Source organism: Hyperolius riggenbachi, chromosome 12, assembly GCF_040937935.1.
Source record: "Hyperolius riggenbachi isolate aHypRig1 chromosome 12, aHypRig1.pri, whole genome shotgun sequence".
Classification (NCBI taxonomy): domain Eukaryota; kingdom Metazoa; phylum Chordata; class Amphibia; order Anura; family Hyperoliidae; genus Hyperolius; species Hyperolius riggenbachi.
Window position 1 is genome coordinate 21,721,109 of NC_090657.1, and position 21,762 is coordinate 21,742,870.

Sequence of the window (21,762 nt, forward strand, 5' to 3'; positions counted from 1 at the left end):
TTTCACACAGTAAGATAAAAAAATATCTTTCACTGTTCCCCACGCTGCCTGACTACTCTGATCCCTGCACTGTACCCCACACTGTCCCTCTACACTGATCCCTGCACTGTACCCCACTCTGTCCCTCTACACTGATCCCTGCACTGTACCCCACTCTGTCCCTCTACACTGATCCCTGCACTGTACCCCACTCTGTCCCTCTACACTGATCCCTGCACTGTACCCCACTCTGTCCCTCTACACTGATCCCTGCACCATACCCCACACTGTCCCTCTACACTGATCCCCACACTGTCCCTCTACACTGATCCCTGCACTGTACCCCACACTGTCCCTCTACACTGATCCCCACACTGTCCCTCTACACTGATCCCCACACTGTACCCCACACTGTCCCTCTACACTGATCCCCACACTGTCCCTGTACACTGATCCCTGCACTGTACCCCACTCTGTCCCTCTACACTGATCCCTGCACTGTACCCCACTCTGTTCCTCTACACTGATCCCCACACTGTCCCTCTACACTGATCCCTGCACTGTACCCCACACTGTCCCTCTACACTGATCCCTGCACTGTACCCCACTCTGTTCCTCTACACTGATCCCCACACTGTCCCTCTACACTGATCCCTGCACTGTACCCCACACTGTCCCTCTACACTGATCCCCACACTGTCCCTCTACACTGATCCCTGCACTGTACCCCACTCTGTCCCTCTACACTGTACTCCACACTGTCCCTCTACACTGATCCCCACACTGTCCCTCTACACTGATCCCTGCACTGTACCCCACACTGTCCCTCTACACAGATCCCTGCACTGTACCCCACACTGTCCCTCTACACAGATCCCTGCACTGTACCCCACACTGTCCCTCTACACAGATCCCTGCACCGTACCCCACACTGTCCCTCTACACTGATCCCTGCACTGTACCCCACACTGTCCCTCTACACTGATCCCCACACTGTCCCTCTACACTGATCCCTGCACTGTACCCCACACTGTCCCTCTACACTGATCCCCACACTGTCCCTATACACTGATCCCTGCACTGTACCCCACACTGTCCCTCTACACTGATCCCCACACTGTCCCTATACACTGATCCCTGCACTGTACCCCACACTGTCCCTCTACATTGATCCCTACATCCAACCCCACACTGTCCCTCTACACTGATCCCTGCACACTGATCCCTGCACTGTACCCCACACTGTCCCTCTACACTGATCCCTGTACCCCACACTGTCCCTCTACACTGATCCCTGTACCCCACACTGTCCCTCTACACTGATCCCTGTACCCCACACTGTCCCTCTACACTGATCCCTGTACCCCACACTGTCCCTCTACACTGATCCCTGCACTGTACCCCACACTGTCCCTCTACACTGATCCCTGCACCGTACCCCACACTGTCCCTCTACACTGATCCCTGCACCGTACCCCACACTGTCCCTCTACACTGATCCCTGCACTGTACCCCACACTGTCCCTCTACACTGATCCTTGCACCGTACCCCACACTGTCCCTCTACACTGATCCCTGCACTGTACCCCACACTGTCCCTCTACACTGATCCCTGCACTGTACCCCACACTGTCCCTCTACACTGATCCCTGCACCGTACCCCACACTATCCCTCTACACTGATCCCTGCACTGTACCCCACACTGTACCTCTACACTGATCCCTGCACTGTACCCCACTCTGTCCCTCTACACTGATCTCTGCACCGTACCCCACACTGTCCCTCTACACTGATCCCCGCACTGTCCCTCTACACTGATCCCTGCACTGTACCCCACACTGTCCCTCTACACTGATCCCTGCACTGTACCCCACACTGTTCCTATACACTGATCCCTGCACTGTACCCCACTCTGTCCTTCTACACTGATCCCTGCTCTGTACCCCACACTGTCCCTCTACACTGATCCCTGCTCTGTACCCCACACTGTCCCTCTACATTGATCCCTGCACTGTACCCCACTCTGTTCCTCTACATTGATCCCGACATCCAACCCCACACTGTCCCTCTACACTGATCCCTGCACTGTACACCACACTATCCCTCTACACTGATCCCTCCACTGTACCCCACACTGTCCCTCTACACTGATCCTCGCACCGTACCCCACACTGTCCCTCTACACTGATCCCTGCACTGTACCCCACACTGTCCCTCTACACTGATCCCTGCACTGTACCCCACACTGTCCCTATACACTGATCCCTGCACCGTACCCCACACTATCCCTCTACACTGTACCCCACTCTGTCCCTCTACACTGATCCCTGCACTGTACCCACACTGTCCCTCTACACTGATCCCTGCACTGTACCCCACACTGTCCCTCTACACTGATCCCCACACTGTATCCCACACTGTCCCTCTACACTGATCCCTGCACTGTACCCCACACTGTCCCTCTACACGGATCCCTGTACCCCACACTGTCCCTCTACACTGATCCCTGCACCGTACCCCACACTATCCCTCTACACTGATCCCTGTACCCCACACTGTCCCTCTACACTGATCCCTGCACCGTACCCCACACTGTCCCTCTACACTGATCCCTGTACCCCACACTGTCCCTCTACACTGATCCCTGCACTCTACCCCACACTGTCCCTCTACACTGATCCCTGCTCTGTACCCCACACTGTCCCTCTACACTGATCCCTGTACCCCACACTGTCCCTCTACACTGATCCCTGCACTCTACCCCACACTGTCCCTCTACACTGATCCCTGCACTGTACCCCACACTGTCCCTCTACACTGATCCCTGCACCGTACCCCACACTGTCCCTCTACACTGATCCCTGTACCCCACACTGTCCCTCTACACTGATCTCTGCACTCTACCCCACACTGTCCCTCTACACTGATCCCTGCACTGTACCCCACACTGTCCCTCTACACTGATCCCTGCACCGTACCCCACACTGTCCCTCTACACTGATCCCTGTACCCCACACTGTCCCTCTACACTGATCTCTGCACTGTACCCCACACTGTCCCTCTACACTGATCCCTGCACTGTACCCCACACTGTCCCTCTACACTGATCCCTGCACTGTACCGCACACTAACCCTCTACACTGATGCCTGCACTGATACCCCACACTGTCCCTCTACACTGATCCCTGCACTGTACCCCACTCTGTTCCTCTACATTGATCCCTGCACCGTACCCCACACTGTCCCTCTACACTGATCCCTGCACTGTACCCCACACTGTCCCTCTACACTGATCCCTACACTGTACCCCACACTGTCCCTCTACACTGATCCCTGCACTGTACCCCACACTGTCCCTCTACACTGATCCCTGCACTGTACCCCACACTGTCCCTCTACACTGATCCCTGCACTGTACCCCACACTGTTCCTATACACTGATCCCTGCACTGTACCCCACACTGTCCCTCTACATTGATCCCTACATCCAACCCCACACTGTCCCTCTACACTGATCCCTGCATCATACCCCACACTGTCCCTCTACACTGATCCCTGCATCATACCCCACACTGTCCCTCTACACTGATCCCTGCACCGTACCCCACACTGTCCCTCTACACTGATCCCTGCACTGTACCGCACACTATCCCTCTAGTGTTGGGTACAGTGTAGGGTATGGTGCAAGGATGAGTGTAGAGGGACAGTGTGGGGTACCGGTGCAGGGATCAGAGTAGAGTAGTGATCTGCAAACTTGGCTCTCCAGCTGTTAAAAAACTACAAGTCCCACAATGCATTTGCCTTTATGAATCATGACTGAGGCTGTCAGATTCCTGTAATGCATTGTGGGACTTGTAGTTCCTTAACAGCTGAAGAGCTAAGTTTGCAGATCACTGCTCTACACAGATCCTTGCACTGTAACCCACACTATCCTTCTACTCTGATCCCTGCACCGGTACCCCACACTGTCCCTCTACACTCATCCTTGCACCATACCCTACACTGTACCCCACACTGACGCCTGCACGCTACCCCACACTGATCCTTTCACTGTACTCCATACTGTCCCTCTACGCTAATCCCTGCACTGTACCCCACACTGTCCCTCTACACTGATCCCTGCACCGTACCCCACACTGTCCCTCTACACTGATCCCTGCACCGTACCCCACACTGTCCCTCTACACTGATCCCTGCATCATACCCCACACTGTCCCTCTACACTGATCCCTGCATCATACCCCACACTGTCCCTCTACACTGATCCCTGCACTGTACCCCACACTGTCCCTATACACTGATCCCTGCACTGTACCCCACACTGACGCCTGCACGCTACCCCACACTGATCCTTTCACTGTACTCCATACTGTCCCTCTACACTGATGCCTGCACTGATACCCCACACTGTCCCTCTACACTGATCCTTGCACCGTACATCACACTGTCCCTCTACACTGATCCCCACACTGTCCCTCTACACTGATCGTTGCACCGTACATCACACTGTCCCTCTACACTGATCAGTGTTGCCAACCTTTCATGTTATTTTTAACTGACAAATACCTAAACATTTACTGACAAAAGATTTTTTTACTGACAAAATACCCTGCGCCGCGCGTGGGCGTGGCCACGCAACAGAATGTGGACGTGGTCATGGGTGGGGCCAAATATACATGATTTTAATATTGCTGTGAAAGGTCTGCCAGGGAAGTTTGAGCTCTGCCATAGTGTTCCCCCCTCCTTCCCCCAAAATACATGTAATCTTACAGCATTTCACCAAAAATCCACGTAATCTGGCAGAGGTTCTTCCAAAATACATTTAATCTGACAGCAGTGGTTCCCCAAAAATAGGTAGCCCCAGGTCTATAGGTGTCCCCAGAATAGGTGGCCAGGGGTATAGATGTCCCCAGAACAGGTAGCCAGGGGGAGAGATGTCCCTAGAACAGGTAGCCAGGGGTATATGTGCCCAGTATATGTAGGCAGGGGTACAGGGCCGGTTCTAGACTGGCACATATGAGGGGGCAGTCAAATGGGTAGGGGGCAACATGTTCGAGGAAATTTGCGGCGACTAAGGTGGGCATGGCAAGTAAATGCACATAATGAGAGACAGCTTTTCACCAGTGAATGCACGTAATGAGAGACAGCTTTTCACCAGTAAATGCACGTAATGAGAGATAGCTTTTCACCAGTAAATGCACATAATAAGAGACAGCTTTGCACCAGTAAATGCACATAATAAGAGACAGATTTGCACCAGTAAATGCACATAATAAGAGACAGCTTTTCACCAGTAAATGCACATAAGAGACAGCTTTTCACCAGTAAATGCACATAATGGCAAACAGCCAGTGTCCTCAGTATATGTAGCCAGAGGTATATGTCCCCAGTATATGTAGGCAGGGTTATATGTGCCCAGTAGATGTAGCCAGAGGTATATGTGCCCAGAAGATGTAGCCAGGGTTATATGTGCCCAGTAGATGTAGCCAGAGGTATATGTGCCCAGTAGATGTAGCTAGAGGTATATGTGCCCAGTAGATGTAGCCAGAGGTATATGTGCGCAGTAGATGTAGCCAGAGGTATATGTGCCCAGTAGATGTAGCCAGAGGTATATGTGCCCAGTAGATGTAGCCAGGGTTATATGTGCCCAGTAGATGTAGCCAGGGTTATATGTGCGCAGTAGATGTAGCCAGAGGTATATGTGCCCAGTAGATGTAGCCAGAGGTATATGTGCCCAGTAGATGTAGCCAGAGGTATATGTGCCCAGTAGATGTAGCCAGGGTTATATGTGCCCAGTAGATGTAGCCAGAGGTATATGTGCCCAGTAGATGTAGCCAGGGTTATATGTGCCCAGTAGATGTAGTCAGGGTTATATGTGCCCAGTAGATGTAGCCAGGATTATATGTGCCCAGTAGATGTAGCCAGAGGTATATGTGCCCAGTAGATGTAGCCAGATGTATATGTGCCCAGTAGATGTAGCCAGATGTATATGTGCCCAGTAGATGTAGCCAGGGTTATATGTGCGCAGTAGATGTAGCCAGGGTTATATGTGCCCAGTAGATGTAGCCAGAGGTATATGTGCCCAGTAGATGTAGCCAGAGGTATATGTGCCCAGTAGATGTAGCCAGAGGTATATGTGCCCAGTAGATGTAGCCAGGGTTATATGTGCCCAGTAGATGTAGCCAGAGGTATATGTGCCCAGTAGATGTAGCCAGGGTTATATGTGCCCAGTAGATGTAGTCAGGGTTATATGTGCCCAGTAGATGTAGCCAGGGTTATATGTGCCCAGTAGGTGTAGCCAGGGTTATATGTGCCCAGTAGATGTAGACAGGGTTATATGTGCCCAGTAGATGTAGCCAGGGTTATATGTGCGCAGTAGATGTAGCCAGAGGTATATGTGCCCAGTAGATGTAGCCAGAGGTATATGTGCCCAGTAGATGTAGCCAGGGTTATATGTGCCCAGTAGATGTAGCCAGATGTATATGTGCCCTGTAGACGAGTGACTGGCAGTGGCAGGCGGCAGTGAGCGGAACTTACCTGCGTCTTCTCTCGTCGCCGGCGCGGGATGATTTGCCGCTACTCTGGTCTGGTCCAGACCAGAGCAGCAGAACTTCCGGCGCAGGAGCGAGACGGAAGGTAAGTCCTGCCCGCTGCCAAACGCCACTGCCAGACAGATCAGGAGGGGGACAGTCAGCGAGGGAGGGAGAGCACTAAGGTGAGAGAAGGGGGGGGGGGAGATTGCCCCCCTTCTCCACCGCTTCCCACAGCTCTTCCTCCACTGCGCTGCTGTCCTGCAACAGAGCGGGCGGCTGATTGGCCGCCCTTTTACGGACGCTGCTGAATTCCTTACGGAATTCACGGGCAGCTTAATTTGTATCCAAAATTACGGGCTGCCCGTAAATTTACGGGCGGTTGGCAACACTGACACTGATCCCCACACTGTCCCTCTACACTGATGCCTGCACTGATACCCCACACTGTCCCTCTACACTGATGCCTGCACTGATACCCCACACTGTCCCTCTACACTGATGCCTGCACTGATACCCCACACTGTCCCTCTACACTGATCCTTGCACCATACCCCACACTGTCCCTCTACACTGATCCTTGCATCGTACATCACTCTGTCCCTCTACACTGATCCCCACACTGTCCCTCTACACTGATCCTTGCATCGTACATCACTCTGTCCCTCTACACTGATCCCCACACTGTCCCTCTACACTGATCCTTGCACCGTACATCACACTGTCCCTCTACACTGATCCCTGCAGTGTACCCCATACTGTCCCTCTACAGAGATCCCTGCACTGTACCCCACACTGTCCCTATACACTGATCTTTGCACCGTACCCCACCATGTCCTTCTACATTGATCCCTGCATTGTAATCCACACTTTTCCTCTACACTGATCTTTATACCATACCCTGCACTGCCCCTCTCTACACTGTACTCTCACACAGATCATAACACTGTTCTCTCTATATTGTCCAAGATCCAATCTCACCCTATCCACTGTATGTCACTTTTTTTCCTTCTGTTCCTTTTAACAAAAATAATTAAATCTTCAAATTCAAAATACATATCACAGACATAAGCAGAGAATAATTTTGACAAGATGTATGTAACGATTGTGGAACTTTCTCTGTGATCAACGCACAACGCGTGTGCTGACACGGCGGAAATCCTGCACAAGCGTATATTTGCAGGCACCCAGCAAAAGGTGCTACGCACCTGTAGAGGGAAATTCCTGTCGGCAGATGGCGCTGGGGAGTGCAGAGGAACCAATCCTCTGCACCTCCACAAGTGCCAGACAGGAATTGTACGAAGCGCAGAACGCAATCGCAAGAGAGGCGATTGCGAATGAGATTGAGCAAAGGGACAGGTTGTATGTGTGTGCGCCAATCCAGTCGCCACCCCGCGACCGCGCACACACAACAGCAGATATGAAATAGGAACGCGATCGCGAGAGGTGCGATCGCCAGACGTGACACAAGGCAGATCAGAATAGAATACGAGGGTAGCAAAGGCACAGCAAATAATACAATAAGGAGATACGGAAAATAACAAACGCTAGCTAACCGCGAACACCGCACTCATTCGCAAGAGTGCACGCGGTTATGCGCGGTCTCCACGTGATAAGCACAATAGAGACAAGCACGCCTAACTAACCATCGACAGACAAACATGAAACAGAGGACGCGAGCGCTTGCTTAACGGTTACCTCACCGAGCCTCCAGCAAGCGTAGCAGACAAGACAGACACACGAAAACAGGGACAAGCGAGAGACAGGATCCACAGCACTAGCGAAAAGTGGCTAGCGCGATCCAGGTACAGAGTAGCAGAACAGAAGAAACCCCAGCGCTAGCGAAAAGTAGCTAGCGCGATCCCAGAAGACAGAACAGAAGGATCCCCAGCGCTAGCGAAAAGTAGCTAGCGCGATCCCAGAAGACAGAACAAAAGAGATAGCTGGTAGCAACCGCTGCACCAGCTATACTCCAAGAACAGAGATCAGAACCATTTCCTGTCGACCACCTTTGGGACTGGACAATGGCAACAGGCAAGACAAGACAGAACAGGCAATACAGATAATACAACCTGACTGGGCTAGAAGGGGAGCCTAAAGCAACCCCCAGGAATTAACTATACTAGATAGCAATGGCTGACACTCCAGCAGTGTCCATCAGGAACAGACCATGGAAAGGAAATGACCAGCAAAGCCTTCTGGGAAACATAAAGCTCTTATAGTGCCAGTCATCAAAGAAGGCAGGTAGGGGATTTGCATAACGAATGTATGCAAATTCCCCAGCAAGAGAACAGACCAGAAACTTGCAATGGAAAGACAGGTCTCTGTTCCAGAGACCTGCAGCCCACAGACTAGAGGAATGGACAAACAGCTGTCTGCCTGTGCAGCCAGCTGAGCGGATCATCACAGTACCCCCCCCCCCCCCCCCCCCCCCTCTAGGGATGGATTCCAGACATCCCTCAAAACTGGTATCATCACAAAACTCTAACTGAAGACTCATGAAGGTCGGGACAACCCGACAAGGCCCAATTCCAGAGTCAGTCCATCCGAAACCGACCTCATCGGAAGCAGAAGCCACCGAAACATGCCCATCAGCACTACAAGTCTCAGCGTAACACCCATCAGGACTGTGGACACCAGAGAAGAAGCCATCAACACCCTCCAGACAATACCCACCACCTTCCAAGGAGCGTCCAAGAATACCAAACCTGCCACAATACCTGTTCGAAGTGTCCCTTACAACACCAAAGCCATTGCTGATCGTATTCAGGGCACCAAGCAAAACCTTTCCCGGAATCTCACGCCTTGAAGCTCCGCAGAGATCCCAAGAAGCCAGAACCCTCACCAGGCTCACATGGAGAACCACCAAGAACCCCTATGGAACCTATGATCATTCCAGACTCAAAATTAGCAGGACACCCATCAAGATCAGGACTTTCAGGGACCACTTCTGGGCATGCAAGCAGGCAGGCTATATCAGAACATGTCTCCACTGAGGAAGCATCTGAGTACGCTGGTAACCGAGGCACACTTGGGCTTTCTGGGTCACAGAGCACATCGGGGTACACTAGTACAGGAGAAACCTCAGGACATGTCGGGGAACTGCCAACCTCAGAGTCCGACACGACAAGACCAAAACCAGTACCGGGCAGAAAATCATCACGAGTAAAGGTCACAGGTACTGGTCTTTCAAAAGAAGACTCGGACTCAAATTCAGAATTGTCTGTAACTGTAATATCATCATTGACTACACATGAATGAAGCTCCACAAGAGCTGCAAAAGTAGTCAGCAAGGCAGCAATGCCTACTGAAGTGGGCAACACCTCAGAAGGACCTGGGGGGCAGGAGACATCTCCTACAAGTTCTGCACCCTTTGGGAGGAACTCGGAGACCTTCAGATCATCAAACAAGACCTCAGGAACATCATTTTTCAAGTTGTCTAAGAAGGATTCTGTACTATCCATGTTACAGGGCAAAACTGGAACTTTACTTTGAGAACAGGGCAGATGTCCCAGGGAAGGTTCCACCATAAACTGACACTGAATTTCATCATCATGAGTGGAACGTACAGGATTATTCACTGGACCACACACTGACTCCCTAACTTTAATCTCGCTGCACCCAGGACTCTGCGTAGTAGTCAAACTAGCTTGCAACTCCAAGACTGCAGAAAGACAGGTAAAAATAGCAGCAATACCTAGACGAGCCTCTAGGGGCAGGGCAGGAGATATTGTACAAGGCAATATTGACTCATCCAGAGTACTGGGTGGAGAGTCAATACTTTCTTCAGAATCAGACTCGCAAATGTCAATGCAAGTGGACATCATGCCTTCATTCATGGTACAGGGCAGGTTCAGAGAAAGCTTCTCTGGACAAGGCAAAGAAGCTTCAGCATCAGATTCGCAAAACCGAAGCGCTGTCTCACTCTTAGATTCGGCTAACAATGTCGAATCCGAGGAGTCAGAACGCAAAATTTGCGGATCCAAGATCGCTTTAGGTTGCGAAACTGACGCTTCCATATCGCAAACCTCCGCGATCTGCGGAGCAGACTGCAAGGCATCTAGGACAGAAACACTGGAGCAACTGTCATCAGGCAACAGGCCTGCACAGGTGCGAACAGAATAAGACATAGATTCATTTGCAAAAGAAGTGGCGACAACAACAGGAGAAACTTTATTAGACACATCAATAATTTTCTTAAAGTTGCATAACTTAGGAATTTTCCCCATGGCAGGCTCACAAACGGACGATCTTAGAGAACCTGAGGGAAAAAATCTGTCTTCCTTAGACACAGGACCACACAGACCTTTTGCAGCCATACGTGCGGTGGCGACCTCAGACCGCACTGGTTCAACTTCCACACAAGCAACTGCTCTGAACGACTTGCACTCAGACTTCAAACACTCAGTTGCTTTGGGAAAGGGAATGCATTCAAAACTCACTTTCTTTAAATCCAGAGGATTGGAACAATCGTCCGCTGACAATGTGTTTTTAGCAGATTGAAGCGCATGTAGTTCATCCAAAATCATTCTCCACACGTCAAACAGCGGAGTCACAAAGTCAGAGATACATTCACCAGTCTTGATTAACCACTTGAGGACCTAGGGCTTTACCCCCCTTAAGGACCGGCCACTTTTTTTCCATTCAGACCACTGCAGCTTTCACGGTTTATTGCTCGCTCATACAACCTACCACCTAAATGAATTTTGGCTCCTTTTCTTGTCACTAATAAAGCTTGCTTTTGGTGCTATTTGAGTGCTCCTGCGATTTTTACTTTTTATTATATTCAGCAAAAAAGACATGAATTTTGGCAAAAAAATGATTTTTTTAACTTTCTGTGCTGACAGTTTTCAAATAAAGTAAAATTTCTGTATACATGCAGCGCGAAAAATGTGGACAAACATGTTTTGGATAAAAAAAAACCCATTCAGCGTATATTTATTGGTTTGGGTAAAAGTTATAGCGTTTACAAACTATGGTGCAAAAAGTGAATTTTCCCATTTTCAAGCATCTATGACTTTTCTGACCCCATGTCATGTTTCATGAGGGGCTAGAATTCCAGGATAGTATAAATACCCCCCAAATTACCCCATTTTGGAAAGAAGACATCCCAAAGTATTCACTGAGAGGCATAGTGAGTTCATAGAAGATATTATTTTTTGTCACAAGTAAGCGGAAAATGACACTTTGTGAGAAAAAAAAAAAAAAAAGTTTCCATTTCTTCTAACTTGCGACAAAAAAAAATGAAATCTGCCACGGACTCACCATGCCCCTCTCTGAATACCTTGAAGGGTCTACTTTCCAAAATGGGGTCATTTGTGGGGTGTGTTTACTGTCCTGACATTTTGGGGGGTGCTAAATTGTAAGCACCCCTGTAAAGCCTAAAGGTGCTAATTGGACTTTGGGCCCCTTAGCGCAGTTAGGCTGCAAAAAAGTGCCACACATGTGGTATTGCCGTACTCAGGAGAAGTAGTATAATGTGTTTTGGGGTGTATTTTTACACATACCCATGCTGGGTGGGAGAAATATCTCTGTAAATGACAATTTTTTAATTTTTTTTACACACAATTGTCCATTTACAGAGTTATTTCTCCCACCCAGCATGGGTATGTGTAAAAATACACCCCAAAACACATTGTACTACTTCTCCCGAGTACGGCGATACCACATGTGTGGCACTTTTTTGCACCCTAACTGCGCTAAAGGGCCCAAAGTCCAATGAGCACCTTTAGGCTTTCACAGGTCATTTTGCGGAATTTGATTTCCAGACTACTCCTCACGGTTTAGGGCCCCTAAAATGCCAGGGCAGTATAGGAACCCCACAAATGACCCCATTTTAGAAAGAAGACACCCCAAGGTATTCCGTTAGTAGCATAGCGAGTTCATAGAAGATTTTATTTTTTGTCAAAAGTTAGCGGAAAATTGATTTTTATAGTTTTTTTCACAAAGTGTCATTTTCCACTAACTTTTGACAAAAAATAAAATCTTCTATGAACTCGCTATGCTACTAACGGAATACCTTGGGGTGTCTTCTTTCTAAAATGGGGTCATTTGTGGGGTTCCTATACTGCCCTGGCATTTTAGGGGCCCTAAACCGTGAGGAGTAGTCTGGAAATCAAATTCCGCAAAATGACCTGTGAAAGCCTAAAGGTGCTCATTGGACTTTGGGCCCTTTAGCGCAGTTAGGCTGCAAAAAAGTGCCACACATGTGGTATCGCCGTACTCGGGAGAAGTAGTACAATGTGTTTTGGGGTGTATTTTTACACATACCTATGCTGGGTGGGAGAAATACCTCTGTAAATGACAATCTTTTGATTTTTTTACACACAATTGTCCATTTACAGAGATATTTCTCCCACCCAGCATGGGTATGTGTAAAAATTCACCCCAAAACACATTGTACTACTTCTCCCGAGTATGGTGATACCACATGTGTGGCACTTTTTTGCACCCTAACTGCGCTAAAGGGCCCAAAGTCCAATGAGCACCTTTAGGCTTTCACAGGTCATTTTGCGGAATTTGATTTCCAGACTACTCCTCACGGTTTAGGGCCCCTAAAATGCCAGGGCAGTATAGGAACCCCACAAATGACCCCATTTTAGAAAGAAGACACCCCAAGGTATTCCGTTAGTAGCATAGCGAGTTCATAGAAGATTTTATTTTTTGTCAAAAGTTAGTGGAAAATGACACTTTGTGAAAAAAACTATAAAAATCAATTTTCCGCTAACTTTTGACAAAAAATAAAATCTTCTATGAACTCGCTATGCTACTAACGGAATACCTTGGGGTGTCTTCTTTCTAAAATGGGGTCATTTGTGGGGTTCCTATACTGCCCTGGCATTTTAGGGGCCCTAAGCCGTGAGGAGGAGTCTGGAAATCAAATTCCGCAAAATGACCTGTGAAAGCCTAAAGGTGCTCATTGGACTTTGGGCCCTTTAGCGCAGTTAGGGTGCAAAAAAGTGCCACACATGTGGTATCGCCGTACTCGGGAGAAGTAGTACAATGTGTTTTGGGGTGTATTTTTACACATACCCATGCTGGGTGGGAGAAATAACTCTGTAAATGGACAATTGTGTGTAAAAAAATCAAAAGATTGTCATTTACAGAGGTATTTCTCCCACCCAGCATGGGTATGTGTAAAAATACACCCCAAAACACATTGTACTACTTCTCCCGAGTACGGGGATACCACATGTGTGGCACTTTTTTGCACCCTAACTGCTCTAAGGGGCCCAGAGTCCAATGAGTACCTTTAGGCTTTACAGGGGTGCTCACAATTTAGCACCCCGCCCACTTGCCAGGACAGTTAACAAACCCCACAAATGACCCCATTTTGGAAAGAATACACAACAAGGTATTCCATGAGGGTAATGGTGAGGTCATTGAAAATTTTATTTTTTGTCACAAGTAAACGGAAAATGACACTTTGTTAAAAAAAAAATAAAAAAAAAATTCTGCTAACTTGTGACAAAAACTAAAATATTTTATGAACTCACCGTGCACCTCACATAATACTTTAGGGTGTCCTCTTTCCAAAATGGGGTCATTTGTGGAGTCTGTCCTGGCATTTTAGGGTCTCTGCAATCATTACATGTATGGCCAGTATTAGGAGTTTCTGCTATACTCCTTATATTGGGTATACAAGTAATGCACTCTGGGCTGAAAGGAAAAATGAACGGCAAACATACCTTGCTCCACATCAATGGCAGTGATAACCTCAGGAGAGAGACACCCCGTGCCACCCTGCACTCAGGGTGAGCCACCAACTTATGTGACTGGGCCTCAGAACTTTAGTATACAGCATTATGCCTGTAGGATACAGCAATATGCCTGCCAATAGAGATGACTCTGTGTGGCATTAAAGCATCATCATAGGCCCAAATCACATATAAACCGGGGGTGTCCACACTCAAGGGAAATTCAAACATGCCGTCTTATATCGCCAACCCAGGACAGATCAGCAATATCAAGCATGGAAACCGATCCTTCTTCCCACTTTTATGCTTACCCGTTTTTTTGGTTTTCAAGCTCACCTCTCCTCCATCTGGGACATTGTGCGAAAGACCAGCAAATGTGTGCCTACTCCTGTGTCTGGAGTTCCCTAGGTTCTAATAGTGTACCTGCTCATGGTACCTCTCAAAACACTGCCCTACGCATAGGCCAGGCTGGTCAGGACAGCGGGGACAATAATAAACGGTGTCACTCCTTGTTCCAGCCCTGCTGCAGACACGGCAACGTTTTCTTCGGATGCGCTGACCTGGGGCACACGGAAGCTGATAGGCGTAATGCCTTCCATGCAGTCGGCTAGTTGCATCTGGGGGGGGGGCCCTGGCACCACCTGGATACAGGATGTCCAGAATGATCTGTTCCTGAAATTGGAGGAAAGATCCAGTTCTCCCAGCCTTACTGTAGAGAACAAAGCTGTTGTAAACCGCCAATTGAATCAGATAAAAAGACACTTTCTTATACCAGCGTCTTGTTTTCCGGGTAACTAAATAGGGCGCTAACCTCTGGTCATTGAAGTCCACCCCTCCCATGTTGACATTATATTCGTGGACGACAAGGGGCTTTTCAATGACCGCAGTTGCCCGTTGAATTTGGACTGTCGTGTCTGTGTGAATGGTGGACAGAAAGTAAACGTCCCTCTTGTCCCTCCATTTCACCGCGAGCAGGTCTTCAGTACGCAAGGCGGCCCTCTGCCCCCGTTCAAGTCTGGTGGTAACGAGCCGTTGGGGGAAGCCCTGGCGACTAGGCCGCGCAGTGCCACAGCATCGGATTCCTTCTAACTTTAAGTGCTGAAAGAGGGCCACACTTGTGTAATAATTGTCCACAAAAAGATGGTACCCCTTCTGGAACAAGGGTGACACCAAGTCCCACACAACCTTTCCACTGCTCCCCAGGTAGTCAGGGCATCCGACCGGCTCCAATTTTGAGTCTTTTCCCTCATAGACCCTAAAACGACATGTATAGCCTGTGGCCCTTTCACAGAGCTTATACAGTTTCACCCCATACCGGGCGCGCTTGCTTGGGATGTACTGTTTGATGCCAAGGCGCCCGGTAAAGCGTAAGAGGGACTCGTCTACGCAGATGTTCTGTTCAGGGATATAAGCATCTGCAAATGTTGAGGACAGGTGGTCTATGAGGGGCCGAATTTTGTGGAGCCGGTCATAAGCAGGGTCTCCCCTTTGATGACAGGTTTTGTCGTCGTTGAAGTGCAGGAAGCGCAGGATGGACTCAAATCGTGTCCTGGACATGGCAGCAGGGTACAAGGGAACATGATGTACTGGGTTCGTAGACCAATACGCCCGCAATACATTTTGTTTCATTAGTCCCAAGTGAAGGATAAGGGCCAAAAAGATTTTAATGTCGGAAACTTGGACTGGTTTCCACCCGAAAGGCTGGGCATACATGCTCTCCGGGTGCTCGGTGATGAATTGTGTGGCTTTACGATTGGTCTCAACCACAATTAAGTCCAGGAGAACCTGGGTGATGAACAGCTGCAAAAAGTCTAGGGCCGTTCCTAGATGAGCTGTCGCCACCTGGACTCCAGACTGGGCGGTGAAAGGGGGCACTACGGGTGCGGCGGAATCAGGGGATTGCCAATCTGGGCGTGCCAGCACCTCTGGGAGTCTATGGGTACTACGGGCCCGTCTTCTTCTTGGTGGCTGCGACGGGGGTACTACTGCACTTGCCACCGTACCAGTTTCCACTTCCATGCTGACGCTCACCACTTCGCCAGGGTCTACGGAAGCACTGGCACTAAGTCCAGGAGATGCTGCGCTGCTGGTGCCTGCCTCACCAAGAAAACTATCAACAGCGCTAGCACCACCCTGCTGCCCTTGAGGCAGATCCTGCGCCACCTGCGGTCTAACGACTTGGGGTCTGGTACGCCTGGCTCTAGCCGGGACCATAGCCTCGTCATCAGTATCGGTCAGGGAACCACTGCTTTCTACAGGTTCAAATTCGGACCCGGAAGATTCGACGGATGATTCTTCCCAAAAGAACTCATCCGACTGGTCCATGTACCTGTATACCTCGTCATCGGAAAGCCCCCTTCTTGCCATTTTGGATTGCTAAATTTATGGGGTTTTCCTCCGAGACTACCCAGAAAAAAAGAGCACCTACCTAGCAAAAAGGGAGTATTTGAGAGGTATTGGGGTTGGTGGGAAGTGGGGTCTCAGAGGCAATCAAACAATCACGGGACAATCAAATACAATTACAGCACAATCGACTCCAATCACAGCCCAATCAAATCTGATGCACTCGGAAGGTGATGGGGGGAGGGTGGGATTGGGTGTGGCGGGAAGTGGGGTCTCAGGCAATCAAACAATCACGGGGCAATCGAAGTCGATCACGGGACAATCAAATACAATTACAGCACAATCGACTCCAATCACAGCACAAGCAAATCTGATGCACTCGGAAGGTGATGGGGGGAGGGTGGGATTGGGTGTGGCGGGAAGTGGGGTCTCAGGCAATCAAACAATCACGGGGCAATCGAAGTCGATCACGGGACAATCAAATACAATTACAGCACAATCGACTCCAATCACAGCACAAGCAAATCTGATGCACTCGGAAGGTGGTGGTTGGAGGTGGTGGGGGGGAGGGTGGGGTTGGGTGTGGTGAGGGGGAGGGTGGGGTTGGGTGTGGCGGGAAGTGGGGTCTCAGGCAATCAAACAATCACGGGGCAATCGAAGCCGATCACGGGACAATCAAATACAATTACAGCACAATTGAATACAAGCGCAGCACAATCGAATACAAGCGCAGCACAGTCAAATACAATGCACTTGGACGGTGATTAGGGGGGGGGTCTGAGGGCGATTTGAGGGGGTGGGGGGTTGATCAGGAGCCTGCACGGGGCAGACTGAGTCCTGATCTGATGAGAGGCAGACACAGGGGGTTACTGATCAAAGATCAGTTAGTGATTGCTGGGGAGGACAGATGTAAACAAAGAGCAGGGGATGTAATCAGAAGGGGGGTATGAGGGCAATCGAGGGCCTGGGCAGGTGATCGGTTACCCCCGCGGGGCAGTTAGGGTCTGCTCTGATGGGTGGGGGTGCTGAGGGCTGATGGACAGGTGATAGACAGGTGATCAGAGGGGAATCAGAGGGGGATCAGAGGGTAATGTAGCTGTATACAGATGTATACAGTATACAGGGGGGTAGTCTGGGATGGGGTGTGGGGGTGATCTAAAGGTAGGGGGGGGGGATCAGGGGTGACTAGGAGGCAGTTAGGGACCTAACGCAGGGGATAGCGTCAAAGGTTAGTGGCAGGTGGGGGGGTGGGGGTTTTATATGGGTGCAAGGGTGCTGGGCAGGGGTCTGCTGGGGTGATCAGGGGGGGTATGAAGGCTGGGGTGGGAGATCAGGGGGGCTGTAGGTAAAAAAAACAAGTGTGTGTGTAATACTCACAAGTGCTTCCTCCTCGCTGGTGGTCTCTGCAACAATGAGACCACGAGGCGAGGAGGAAGCACGTATAAGGCACTTTGTTTACCTAACAAAGTGCCTTATACGCATTGATTGGCCCATTGTGCGGATTCCTCCGCTCGCCGGCTCTGCTAAGTGGCCGGCGAGCGGAGACAAATTGCCAGTGTAACGATCCCGGGCGGAGGATCGCGTCACGGATGACGCGATCGCTCCGCCCATGCCCTTTAATGGACTGCCGCCTCTGTGGGTGAGGCCGTCCTGAAGGGCTCCACTTCCCCGCCGCCCCTGTGTAGTGGGCGGTCGGGAAGTGGTTAAAGTGCACGCAGACTCAATGCACGCATACAAAACTGCTTCGTTTTTAGAACGGTAATGATTGCAAAACGATCTCCAATCACATTCCAATTCATAGACCAGGAGCTCGATCTCCCATTTCTCAAATGGGGGCTCCCATGCACACTTAACAAAGGATGAACAATCATAGTCAACAGATGGAACTGGAGCAGGAACAGAACGGGAATCTTTTACCTCTTTATTGGGATCAATTAATTGGTGTGTGTGTAATTCATCCAAAATGATCTGCCACACATACATCACCAGATCCACAACACACTCGTCACATTCATCAGAATCAATCAAAAGGCACACAGAGTCAAGACAATCGTTCAGGACATCCGCGCTTTTTGCGATGTAAAAATCGCAAAAGGCTTTCCAATCCAAATCAAATTCCTCCACCAAGGCCCCGATTTCCCATGAGGCAAATGGCGGTTCGAACAACCCAGTATCTAAATAATCTCCATATGGGTGGGGATCAGGAACGAGTACAGATTTTTTAACTGCTTTAATATAGTGTGCGATCCTACCTATAGCAGGATCCACATAAGCTTTGGATTGGGGCAAAAAACCTGGAAACTGATCAGCAGATGCATTATAAACATCATTACCATACTGCATGGTTTTGCCCATTTCAGACTTGACAGAAATAACCTCTCTATCTGTGGTTGCCATGGGCAACGGATCTTTCCGCTGGGAAGCCTTCCTAGATCTTTTACGTTTAGACTTAGAGGCTTTGGATGGCTGCTTTATGGATGAAAGAGTAGATGGAACAGCTGATTGAGCTGCTGACAACAACTCATTAAGGGGGTATGGTAATTGAGGTAATCTCAGCCAATTGTGAATTAAAAAGTCCAAGAATTCCAGGGGTCTTTGACTCAGGGTGGTATGATCTAACACATCATAACCCCACATTGACATTTCGCCCCCCAACAGAATGTAGACCATTTGGGGGGCCCAGGTAGACACTGGGGTGCATTGGAATTCAGGGTTCGCTAACAGTTTCGTACACTCAGACAAAAATTCGTCTGCTGATTCAGGTTCAAGTTTTTTAAATCTCTTAAAGGTACAAGAGCCATATTCGACAAAATCGTACAAATCGGAAATTCCGTCTACACTGGGGTTTTGGGTTGGGTTGGTCATTCTGTAACGATTGTGGAACTTTCTCCGTGATCAGCGCACAACGCGTGCGCTGACACGGCGGAAATCCTCCACAAGCGTATATTTGCAGGCACCCAGCAAAAGGTGCTACGCACCTGTAGAGGGAAATTCCTGTCGGCAGATGGTGCTGGGGAGTGCAGAGGAACCAATCCTCTGCACCTCCACAAGTGCCAGACAGGAATTGTACGAAGCGCAGAACGCAATCGCAAGAGAGGCGATTGCGAATGAGATTGAGCAAAGGGACAGGTTGTATGTGTGTGCGCCAATCCAGTCGCCACCCCGCGACCGCGCACACACAACAGCAGATATGAAATAGGAACGCGATCGCGAGAGGTGCGATCGCCAGACGTGACACAAGGCAGATCAGAATAGAATACGAGGGTAGCAAAGGCACAGCAAATAATACAATAAGGAGATACGGAAAATAACAAACGCTAGCTAACCGCGAACACCGCACTCATTCGCAAGAGTGCACGCGGTTATGCGCGGTCTCCACGTGATAAGCACAATAGAGACAAGCACGCCTAACTAACCATCGACAGACAAACATGAAACAGAGGACGCGAGCGCTTGCTTAACGGTTACCTCACCGAGCCTCCAGCAAGCGTAGCAGACAAGACAGACACACGAAAACAGGGACAAGCGAGAGATAGGATCCACAGCACTAGCGAAAAGTGGCTAGCGCGATCCAGGTACAGAGTAGCAGAACAGAAGAAACCCCAGCGCTAGCGAAAAGTAGCTAGCGCGATCCCAGAAGACAGAACAGAAGGATCCCCAGCGCTAGCGAAAAGTAGCTAGCGCGATCCCAGAAGACAGAACAAAAGAGATAGCTGGTAGCAACCGCTGCACCAGCTATACTCCAAGAACAGAGATCAGAACCATTTCCTGTCGACCACCTTTGGGACTGGACAATGGCAACAGGCAAGACAAGACAGAACAGGCAATACAGATAATACAACCTGACTGGGCTAGAAGGGGAGCCTAAAGCAACCCCCAGGAATTAACTATACTAGATAGCAATGGCTGACACTCCAGCAGTGTCCATCAGGAACAGACCATGGAAAGGAAATGACCAGCAAAGACTTCTGGGAAACATAAAGCTCTTATAGTGCCAGTCATCAAAGAAGGCAGGTAGGGGATTTGCATAACGAATGTATGCAAATTCCCCAGCAAGAGAACAGACCAGAAACTTGCAATGGAAAGACAGGTCTCTGTTCCAGAGACCTGCAGCCCACAGACTAGAGGAATGGACAAACAGCTGTCTGCCTGTGCAGCCAGCTGAGCGGATCATCACAATGTAATCTAGTAACTTATTATTCTTCTGACTCAGGTTTACTGAACTCAGAATCAGTATGAAGCACAAGGCAAGAGGACGCACATACAACAATCTGAGGATAAACATCAGTATACACTTTAACATAATGGTAGGCTCTTGTACTTCTTATGTTATTTAATAAATCTTCTATCTTCTGATAAAAATGGTTATTCACTGTGAAACAGATCAGGCATATCTTGGGAACTACCCTTGTCACTAGCTTCTCTAATGCGCCGTGAGTATGGTCTATGCTCTATCTGATGGAGGATATCTAAGAAATATGCTATCCCAAAGATCATTAAAGTGACTCTGTAACAAAAATTACAACGTTTTTTCTACCATTCTACAAGTTCCTAAACCTATTCTAATCTGTTCTGGCTCACTGCAGCACTTTGTACTATCACGGTGTCTGTAATAAATCAATGTATATTTCCCCTGTCAGACTTGTTGGCCTGTGTCTGGAAGGCTGCCAACTCTTCCGTGCTGGTCTGTTCCTCTATGCACACTCCAGTGTGTGTTTTATTTACATAAGCCAGCAGCTTCTCTGCTATCTTATCAGTGATAGAAGAGAGCTGGATAAAAATCCTCCTCTGTTAAGCAGCCCATACACTCAGCCGATTTTCTGGCCGACCGATCGATCCCGATCGATCGATCGATCAATCGATTGCAAATCGGTTGGCCAATCGACCGATCGACGGCCGATTTCGATCGATTTCCATCGAACTTGCAGGGTGGAAAATTTAGGTCGATCTGATGAGATTGCTTATCAGTTTGCATTGGCCTTAATGGAAATCTGATGGCAAAAAAATGCCATCAGATCGAATTTCAATAGATTTCAAACTGAAATCTATTGGAATTCTATCCTGGTAAAAAATGTTCTAAAAACGCATCAGATAGATCATCAGATGCATTTCTTATCTATCTGCTGCCAATCTGACGAGTGTATGGGCACCTTTAGGCTGTGAAAGTAGCTGGCTGACACATACTGAGGAATTACAAACACAGGCACATGCA

General features: G+C 49.2%; 1 protein-coding gene across 3 annotated transcripts in view; it reads right to left on the reverse strand.

Moving 5' to 3' along the window:
• The window catches only part of RHBDL3 (rhomboid like 3), a 98,700-nt gene that overhangs the window by 60,082 nt on the left and 16,856 nt on the right, over positions 1-21,762 (reverse strand). The window lies entirely within an intron of this gene.